At 38.7% G+C, this 11,318-nt stretch overlaps 1 pseudogene; it reads left to right on the top strand.

The window, feature by feature from the left end:
- Positions 1–5,942: 5,942 nt before the first annotated feature.
- LOC101443000 (AP-3 complex subunit sigma-1 pseudogene) lies at positions 5,943–6,470 on the top strand (annotated as a pseudogene).
- The last annotated feature ends 4,848 nt before the right edge of the window (positions 6,471–11,318 follow it).

Below are 11,318 nucleotides of genomic sequence, written 5' to 3'. Positions count from 1 at the left end.
CAGAAGAATACAAATGCTGGAGAGGATGTGAAGAAATGGGAACACTCATTCACTGCTGGTGGGAATGCAGATGGATCCAACCATTCTGGAGGACAGTTTGGCGGTTTCTCAAAAAACTAACCATAGATTTGCCATATGACCCAGCAATTCCACTGCTGGGTATATACTCAGCAGAACTGAAGGCAGGGACACAAACTGATATATGCACACCAATGTTCATAGCAGCATTGTTCACTATCGCCAAAAGTTGGAATCGACCCAAATGCCCATCAACAGATGAGTGGATCAATAAAATGTGATCTATACATACAATGGAATACTACTCGGCTTTAAGAACAAATACAGTACCAACACACGTGATAACATGGATGAATCTTGAGAACCTTATGTTGAGTGAAGCAACCCAGGCATTGAAGGACAAATACTACATGACCTCAATGATATGAAATAAGCAAGCTACCTCAGAGAGCTAGAGACTGGAAGATAGGCTTACAGGAAATCAGGGGGTAGAGGAAGGATGTAAGCTGACATCTACATGGGTGAAATCTATGATAAGCTGGAGGTAAGTATGTTTACAAGGAAGGGATAAAACAGGGGCATAGGGTTACCTTTGGGTGGGGCTTTGGGGGTTTGAGGGGGGCTAGGGATGGGCAGATGGGTAATATTGCCCAAGAAATTGGGGGGAGGGTGGGGCAACACACAAACATAGGAGATTGTCAGGGTTGGTTGAGAGTATAATGCTGAGAAAACCTTTTCAAAATATAATTAGGAAAGTTACCTGCTTAAGATACTCATAGGGGATAATCTGACGCAGGACAGACTCCTAGGGAATATCTGAATGCTCATTATGCCAGAGTGGGTTATACCATTGGGTAGAGACCCATATAATGAGAGTGAAGGTAGATCCACAACCTGAGGAGGACTTATGTCATCAAATAGAGGGAACTGTATCTCTCAAGAGAAATGGTGGCTCCCAGGGCATTAGGGCAGTTGAGCAAGTGAAGCCCTCAAACACTGTTGCAAGTATCTCTGAACATGGCTCCTCAAGAAATGAAGACTGACTGTCACTGTGGGCCCCAAGGGGAGAGGGAAATAGATATTGAATAGATGGAACCAAAGTAAATGTGAGGGCAAAAGAAGTGTTTCACAAGAGTGCACAAGGATGGATATAAAACATGTAATATTACACCAAAAACATATAGGGGATGACAGACTAATAATGTAAACCATAATATAAAACATAGGATAACTAAAAAATTTAGAAAACTGTATAACCTAAAGTATAAACCACAATGTAAACACAAATGTTACCTTGTTTGAAAGCTGTTGTCTCAATATCTGTACATCAGTTTCAGTAAATATGATATAATAAGTTAAAAGATTATTGCTGTGGAAGGGAAAAGGTTTTATAATGGATATGTGGGAGTACTGTATATTGTATATATGAATTACTGTGATCTAAGGCTCTTGTGACGAGAAGCTCAATAATTAGGGAAAAAAGAGTTATACAGGGCATGTGTCCAGGGTGCATGGAAATGTTTGGATATACTCATAGTGGAAACAATTAAAAAAAACAACTGGGGGAGTACTGGGTTCCTGGGAGGGGGGCTCTGTCATGGTCCCTAGGGGAGCAGCGGCAGTCCCCCAGGTGCAACGGCAAGGACCAGGAAGGAATGAGGGTCCAACAGTGACCCCTTGATACTAATGACTATGCTTGTGAGCCTATACACCTGAAATAAGAACAAGGCCTAGAGCAGCACTGTGCCTAAGAGATCCCTCCTGACAGCCTCCATGTTACTCAAATGTGGCCAGTCTCAAAGCCAAACTCGGCATGTAAACGCAATGTCTTCCCCCCAGCGTGGGACATGACACCCGGGGATGAGCCTCCCTGGCACCGAGGGATCACTACCAAGTACCAGCTGATGACGTAACTAGAAAATGACCTTGAATTAAAGGTTCAACACGGACCAGCAGAATATCCCTGTCTACATATAATAACAGGAGTTAAAAATGCTGTTTGACCTAAAGTAAGGGGGAAATGGAAAGGACAAATGAGTTTATATGGCTATGAGTCTGTAAAAAAGAGTCTGGAGGTTGTCAGAAGGATTGCCCTCATGCATACCTGAGCAGAGTCTCAGAGACAGATAAAGTATACACAACCCCAGGTTCTTTTGAGGGCTAAAGAGACCCACAGGTTCTACGGTCATGGCAGATGGAGTTCACTGCCATGTCAGTTGGCCCTTCTTTGGAGCTGGTGTTTCTGTATGATGGAGCTGGACTCAGATGTGATCTCTTTTCACAAGCCTTTCATGCTACTTTACTGGAATTGTAGTTGGTGCTGGGGTTTAAGATATATCTAGGGTATTTGAATCTCTGGACTGACAATATGATAGCCAGGCCCTGAGCCTCAGCAGACTTCAGCTCCTACACTCTGATTTATTGGACTTACCCCACTCAGCTAACATGGAGTTGAAGAATGTCAACCACCACACCATGGAGTCTAGAGTGCCTACAACTGAAAGCAGGAGGATTGCATCCAGTATCCATGTGGAATCTAAGCCCCCTCTTGACATAGATGTGGAATAGACACAACCAAGCCAAGGTCCACAGGAAGGAGGAATACAGTAAGGATTAGAGTGGACTTAATGATATTCTATTCATGAACTATTGTGGTTAATAATTGAGAAAATGTGGCATTGGTGTGGAAAAAGTGGCCATGGTGGCTGCTGGGTGCGGGGAATGGGAGGAAGAGATGAGATGTGGAGGCAATTCGGGACTTGGAGTTGTCCTGAGTGGTGCTGCAGGGGCAATTGCCAGACATTGTATGTCCTCGCATGGCCCACTGGATGGAACGTGGGAGAGTGTGGGCTATGGTGTGGACCACAGGCCATGGGGTGCAGCGATGCCCAGAGATGTACTCACCAGATGCAATGGATGTGTCATTATGATGGGGGAGAGTGTTACTGTGGGGGGGAGTGGTGGGGTGGGGGCAGTGGGGGTGAATGGGGATGTCATATTTTTTGAATATAATATTTTTAAAAAAATGAATAAATAAAATAAAATTTTAAAAAAAGAATTTATCAGAGGAAGACAAAGCATAATTGTAACAATTTGAGATTATGCTTGGATTACTTTATTCAAAGGAGGTCTCTTCTGTTATCATTCTTAATAGCTATTACTTATGGTCTAGGGTCAAATTTCATGCACGCATTTGAAAATCAAGATATATGAAAGAGGTCTTTTAGATGCTGTGAAATTATTTGCTTGGGAGATTGCTGCTATAAATACCCAGTACTAAACTTGAAAAGACGTTTCAATGGTCAACTCATTAAGAACATTTAGAATATTCAGAGGAAATGAGCGTTTTTATGAATCATTGACCCAAGCAAAAAAAGCTTCTATATTATATAAAATGTGTCAGAAATTCTTCTAAGAAATTAACAGCATATTTGAGTACAGTGGAACATCCCTACATCTTTGCTCCAAAAGCAAAGCAATGACTCACTCTTCAAGGGGCAATGTAACATGAACATTCTTCAAGGTTTCCCAACTTACTGTAGGGTATATTTTACCTCATCAGAGAGGAATATGAGTAGCATATTGTGAAAATATGCAACTTAGCTAGAAAACGTCTTTATTCCTTATAATTTTCTGCTCCTATACAGAGTGCAACTTTTTGATATCACTATCCAAACAACTCCATTAAATAAATACTGAGAATTAATCAAAACTAAAATGTTGTCTATAGTCTCTAGCCTGTTCAAATTAATTAATATTTGAAAGACCTATTTTTGCATTTCTTCTTGCAATAAAAAATATGCCCATGAATATTGAAAATATTATATTTCTTGATCCGGGTGATAGTTACATGGTGTATTCACTTTGTAAAAAAATTCACTAATTCATGCACGTGTTGTAGGCATGCTATACCTCAATAAAATGTGATTTAAAAATAGATAAGATAAAAGCACCTATAGGAGTAGATGTAGCTCAGGTCACTGGGCATTCACCTCCCATGTGGAAGGTCCTGGGTTTGATTCCCAGTGCCTCCTGGAGAAGCTGAGCAAACAATAAGCAGACAAAGTGAATCATCTGGGGGAGGGGGAGTAAATTAAAAATAAATAAAGTAAATAAATTTTTTTAAAAAGCATCTATAATAATAAACATGTGAAAGTATTTGCAGCTCATATCACAGACCGACAGTGAATTTCCCTAGTTATATATAGACCTAAAATAAAAAAGACAAAGATCCACAAGCCAAGGGAAAAAATGTGCAAAGGATTTGAACTCACAGTTCACAATGCACCCAAGGCTCATAAACATATGAGATAATGTTCAACTTCTTTATTCATAATAAAAGAAAGCAAATAAAACTTCATTGAAATACCCCTTTTTTGTCTACCAGATTGTCATAGAAAACGTTGCTAATACTGTGTGGCAAGGTCAATGAGGTCACTAAACATGCTTCTATATTGTAGGTAGGAATGTAAACCAGTACAACTTCTGTAGGCAAAAATTTGAACATATTTATCACATTTTAAATGTATGTTTTCCTTGACTCAGCAGATCCACTTCTAAAAATTAACTTACAGATCCATGCAAATACATACAAATTGACATGTATACAAGGACATTCAAGACACATTGCTTGCAAGAGCAAACAACGGAAAGCAACTGAAATGTTGGTATTTCATAATGAAGATGTTCTTTATGATCTAATATGGAATGATCTCCAAAATCTACTGTTGTGTGGGAAAAAAACAGGTACAGAAAAGAATGTATAATATGCTATCATACACATAAGGGAAGGGACAGTGTATATTAATATTTGCTTGTATATTGATACAAAATATCCCTGGAAGATATACCAGAAACTGGGTGACTTAAAAACAAAGGTTCTAGGAGGGCTTTCCATTATATGGCCTTTTGTATCTTTTAAATATTGAACTAAATGAATGTATTATTTCCCAAATAAGTAAAATTTTTTTAAAAATGGGCCCTTGAATTTCTATTCTTTCAGGTGAACGTGAAGTGTCTTTCAGATCAGAATAGATCAGAAGCACCAGGCATGCACAAAGTGATTTTATCCTGTCTTAAGGGGTGAACAGGACAGAGAAGTCAATGCATGGGACACAGTTTGGTGAGAAATCCAGGGTTTTGATTTTGTTTTGTTTTGGCTGATTTTTAGTGACAGTTCATATTTCTAGTGAGTTGTCTTCATTTTTAATTACTAAAAAGGCAAAAAAAAAAATTGGTAGGGACTTACGGAGTCTTTAAATAATAGTTCCATTACTCTAAGAAATCCCAGGAATCAGTTAAAGAATGTTATTGCTCAAATTCTAATTCAATTCTAAATTTATCAAAATATTGCTTTATGTTTCTGAAGAATGCCCTTTAAATAGAAGCCACAGGACACAAGAGAATACAGTCTTGGCATTAAGACAACCAGCTTGCTGGGTTGGTGGCTTGTTTCATTTTGTGTTCAGCAGGCAGCTAACACTCTGAAAATAATCAAAATTGGTTTTGGCAGTTAATTATCAAATGGTAGGGCTGTACAGTCAATCTGCCTGATTGTGCCAACACCAATCATTAAAGTAGCTAAAAAAAAAATCAGGCTACATGAAGCAATGACCTTAATTACCCCATGGTGGTAAGGGAAATTATTTAACACTTGCAATACCATTAAGATAGAGAGATATTTGCAGTGACAACATTTGGTTGTCTACTTGGAATAAACTAAGCAGATAATTATTAGTCACTATTCCTACTGTAGACCTAGAGAAGAAAAGGGCAATGCCATTCATTGAAGACTCTGCATCAGAAACTTACTTTGGCTGAACAATCTTTATAAATACACAAGGTGGGTTTTAGTATCCTCATTTTCGGATGAAGAAACAAAGACCAGAGAGGTGAGGCTCACATCCGTTTGTCCCAGCCCAACCATGATCAAGGCCATCCTCACCTTCAACAATCATGGGAAGCTGAGGCCCTCCAAGTTCTACCAGCCCTACAGTGAAGATCATCAGGGAGACTTTCCATTTGGTATCTAAAAGAGATGAAAATGTTTGTAATTTCCTAGAAGAAGGATTGTTAAAAGGAGGATCTGTCAACAAACTGATTTACAGACATTATGCCACATTATTCTTTGTCTTCTGTGTTGTTTTCAGCAAGAAAACTTGGCATTTCAGATCTAATTCATGTATTTGTGGAAACATTAGACAAGTGTTTTAAAAATGTTTGTGAACTGGATTTAATTTTCTTGCAGAAATGGTGATGGGGAAATGGTATTGGAACCAACATAAGTGAAATTGTTACACAAATTGATGGAAAAAATAAACTGGAGAAATCGGAGTCTAGCTTAGCAGGAGCTCCAGCTGGTGCTGTATCAACAGCAAAGACTATGGATCTTGAGAAATATTAACGTTGGCGACATCAGTATAAAAGAGCCAAACCTGCCCTCTTTTAAATAAAATCCAGGAGGGGGGGAGTCATCTAAGTTTACCATGCTCATTGATTTTAAAGAAGTTAAGCAGTTCCAGTATGATTTTTTTTCTTTTCTAAATTGCATTCCTTTCTGATGCCCACCTAAGGCTTGCCTCCATGTACTGGCTACTACAGCATTCTAAAAAGTGTTTGAGACATTTCTTTAATTATGTACAACCAAAAAAATTTTTTAAATAGATCACAAGTGCAGTATTCCTTAATTCTTATTTGCCACAGTTGTTATTTAAAGAACTATTTATGTATTGCATGAAAACATTATAAACTTTTTCCCTTAGTTCGAATAAACTCCAAAGTAACTGGACTTCTAAAGAAAGAAAAAAAAAAGAAAGAAAGAAAACACTAAACAATCACAAATTCAATCACACATTTAGGGATTATGGAGCTAGTCGTCAAACTCATCTCTGGCCAACACCAAAGACCAACATCTTTCCACCACAAACTTTTTATGTAATTCACTGCCCACATTCCAATTCACTTTTTCCTCCTCCAGTACATGACTGAGTCTGGGTTTGGGTAAGTGCAATTAATTATAATTCCTCTTTATCCTCTTTTAATCTGGAACATTTCCGGAACTTTTTATGACATTGACACTTTTTAAGAATACTGTCCCTCCACACACCTTTCTTTTTTTAAATAAAAATTCTTCATTTTGTGCTCATCTGATGTTCCCTTACAATAAGATTAAGGCTTTGCATTCTTAGCTGGAGTACTGCATGGGACAATGATGTTGTGTTCTTAGGATATATCAACTGGAAGCACACAATTGGCACTTGTCCTTCACTGGTGATGTTAATTTTGATCAGCTGGTAAAGGTGTTACCCAATTTCTTCACTCTTTAATTACTGTTTTTTTTCTCCCTTAACCACAACTAATAAACAGTCTGTAGGGAGATACTTTAAGAGTATGCAAACATCCTGCTCATCACTAAAATGTCCTTCTAGGTTTGGTATGCACTGATGATCTTGTATGATCTATTCTTTATCACTAGGGTTGCAAAATAATGATTTCCCAAATCCAGCACTGTCTCCACCTTTACCACTAAGCCCTTATCATTCTACTTCAAGCAAGAGAAGTCACTTATCCTGTTTATCTCTCTGTGGTAGTCAGCCCCCAAAGAGTAATCATCTTGATAATTGACACCCTTGTGTAGTTCTCTCTATACTGTATGAGGTCTGGTCTGTGCGACAAATAAAACAAGGCAGAAGTGATGGTGTATCACTTCTGAAATTAGGTTATAAAAGAAAATGTAACTTCCATTTTGTCCCCTCTCTCTTTCTTACTGTTTCCCCCTTTCTCATATATGCACTCCCTCAAATTTCTCACTGTGGGGTATGCTAACTGACATCATGTTTGAGCCTCATGGAGAGGCCCACATAGTGAGGAGGTGAAGCAATTTGCCAACAACCACATCAGTGAGATTGGAAGTGGATCCACCAGCCTCAATTAAGCTTTAAGATGACTGTAGCTTGGCCAAAGGCTTGATTGCACCCTCAAGAGAAACTGCGTCAGAACTACCAAGCTAAGCTATTCCCAGACTCCTGGCCCACAGATACTGAGATAATGTCTGTTGTTTCAAGCTGCTAAATTTTAGGGTAATTTGCTGCACAGCAATAGATAACTATGCATATACACAGTTTAGAAATTGTGAGGTCACACCAAAATCTCTAATTCCAGTGATTCTATTTCTTGCCTTCCCCTATTCCATTTTTTTTTATCCCCATCCGCCCCCCGCTCCCCCCTTGCAGCTTGCTTGCTGTCTGCTCTCTGTGTCCATTCGCTGGCCACTCTTCTGTTTTTTACTTGTCTCCTTAGTTCCATAAAATCTCATTGGAATTTTTATTGGAATAGCGTTATATTTATACATTAATTTAGGAGAAAATGACATTCTGATGATGTTGAGAGATCCTAAACAAGAACATGAGAATTTTTTTTTCATTTGTTTAAATCTACTTTTTGGACTTTATTTTTTTGGAGTGTTTATAGTTTTCTTCATATAAATTATGGTAGGCAGAATAATGGCCTCCCAAAGATTTCTACATCCTCATCTCCGGAATTTGTGAATATGTTACATACACGGCAAAAGTGAAATAAGATAGCATATGGAATTAAGGTTGTTCATCAGATGTCTTTAAAAGAGGGAGAATATCTTGAATTATCCAGGTAGACCCAATGTAATCACAAGGATCCTTAAATGTGGAAAATGAAGGAAGAGTCATTGTCAGACTGATAAAAAGTGAGAAACAAGTGATGGCTTTGAAGATGGAAGGGAGACATGAGCCAAGGAATGTAAGTAGCCTCTAGAAGCTAGAAAAGACAAGAAAATAGATTCACCTTCAGAAAGCAATGCATCCCTGCCAACACCTCCACTTTAGCTCAGTGAGACCCATTTTGGACTTCTGACCTCCACAATTATCAGATAACACATTTTGTGTTGTTTTAAACCATTATGTTTGTGGCAATTTGTTACAGCACTATTTTAATTCTCCTCACTGCTAAAGCAAATACTATGCAATAGATTAGCTTAAACAATGGGAATTTATTTGCTCACAGCTCTGAGACTAGGAGAAATCCAAAATCAAGGTTTCCTCAAGGCAATTCTTTCTTCCAGAAGACTGGCATTCTGGGGCTGGATGCTGGGGATCCTTGGTCCTTGGCATTTCTGTCACGTGGCATTGCACATGGTGGCCTCTCCAGGCTTATCCCTTCTCTTCTGGGTTCTGCTGATGTGAATTCAGCTGCTAGCTGCCCCCTTTGGTTTTCTCTCTCTCTGTGACTTTCCCTACAATACCTTTAGGAACAGAATTAAGACCCATCCTGACTCAGTTGGGCCACACCTTAATTGAAGTAATTAATCAAAGGGTACTATTTGCAAGAGTTCACATTCACAGGAATGGATCAAGTTTAAGAACATGTTTTCTAGGGTATATAGCACCAAACTACCACAAGCAGCAATAGCAAACAAGAGTTTTGAACATTTCTTATTATGCTTATTCAGAAATATTTTCTCCTTATGGTTGCTATTGTCAATGCATTTTTTTCATCTTTTGTTTTATCTTGTAATTGGTTATTACTTGTGTTGTAAATGCTATTGATTTTTGCATGTTAATTTTATATGCTACTACCTCATTGAATTGTGTTGGTTTCTTCACTGAGTCTCTAGAATTTTCTAGGTTTACTATCATGTAATTTGTAAATAGAGACTTTTATTTTTCCTTTCATATTCTTATATCTCTAAATACTTTGTTTAGTCTAATTGCACTAGCAAATGACTCCAGAATAATGTTAAAAAGTAGTAGCAATAGTGGTCATGTTTGTCTTGTTTGTGGCCTTAGTGCAAATGCCCCGAAGGTTTTTTTCATTAAGTAGGCACAATTCTGATTGAAGAGACAAGCTAGCACCAGAATTGTTCTTAGGATGCTGCACAATGACAACAAAAAAGGCAGTTTTCTCTTCTGGTGAGTTTATACTTTAATTGGAAAGACAATATTCAGATTTAAAACAACTGAAGAACTGACTTCAAAAATTATAGACGAACAAGTTTATTATAATATAATATAGTAAAGTACCAGAAGTCTGTTGGCTTTTATAAAGGGTATTTATTTGGGGTAAAAACTTACAGTTACAACACCCTAAAAAGTCCACCTCAAGGTTACTTTCTCACCAAAGTCATTTAACATGTGTTGAAGCAAGATGGTCACTGGTCTCTGTCTGGCCTCTGCCTTCCCCTCTGAGCTGCCTCTTCCTCCTGAGGCTCCACGCGCCCAGCCTCTGGAGGCTTTGATCTTAGTGATCCCCTAGTCCCCTCTTTCCTGACATAGACCTTGTTTCTTTCAGGCCTTCAGTATCAGTCCGGGTTGTTTTGCTTTCTTTAGAATCTCAGCTGTAGGGTAGCAGGCAAAATGTCTCATTTCTCCCTGGGGCTTCCGCTGTTTGAGCTTTCACCTTTCTGTCAAATGGCAGGATCAGAAATGATAGAACTTTCTCTTCCTGTGTCTCTAAGTGTCAGTTTATATCAGACCCTGCAAGAGGGCAGAGACTCAGCCTGAGTCATGCCCACTCACATAATCAAATCAAAAGCCCAAATCTTTTTTTTTAATATATATATTTTTTATTTATTTTTAAAAGATACATAGATCACACAAAATGTTACCTTAAAAATAATAGGAGATTCTCATATGCCCCACTCCCCACACCCCTCACTTTTCCCACATCAACTTCTTTCATTAGTGTGGTACATTCATTGCATTTGATGAATACATTTTGGAGCACTGCTACACAACCTGGATTATAGTTTACATTGTAGTTTACACTCTCTCTCAGTCCATTTAGTGGGTTATGGCAGGATATGTAATGTCCTGCATCTGTCCCTGCAATATCATTCAGGACAATTCCAAGTCCTCAAAATGCCCCCATATCACACCTCCTTTTCCCTCTCCCTACTTTCAGCAACTCCCTTGGCCACTGTCTCCACATCAATGATATAATGTCTTCCATTGATAGAGTCACAATAATTCTATAGTAGAATACCAGTAAGTCCACTCTAGTCCATATTTTATTCCCCAATCCTGAGGACTTTGGGATGGTGATGCCTACAACACCTCTTAATTGAGAGGGGCTTTGATCCAACATGGCTAATGGATGAGTTTCTCCTGCTTGCAGTTGTAGACGCTCTTGGTTCCTTGGTGTGGTGGTTCACCATTCTCAGCTCCCTGTTAGCTGACCTGGGCAAGTCCAATGTACTGGATAGTAGGTGTTGCAACCCACTGAGGCTCAGGGCCCAGCTGGCACACGAACAGCCCAGAGATTGAAATCTC

This window comes from Dasypus novemcinctus, chromosome 2 (genome assembly GCF_030445035.2).
Source record: "Dasypus novemcinctus isolate mDasNov1 chromosome 2, mDasNov1.1.hap2, whole genome shotgun sequence".
Taxonomy (NCBI): domain Eukaryota; kingdom Metazoa; phylum Chordata; class Mammalia; order Cingulata; family Dasypodidae; genus Dasypus; species Dasypus novemcinctus.
Note: the sequence above shows the minus strand (reverse complement) of the source record. Positions and strands in the feature narration are given on the sequence as shown.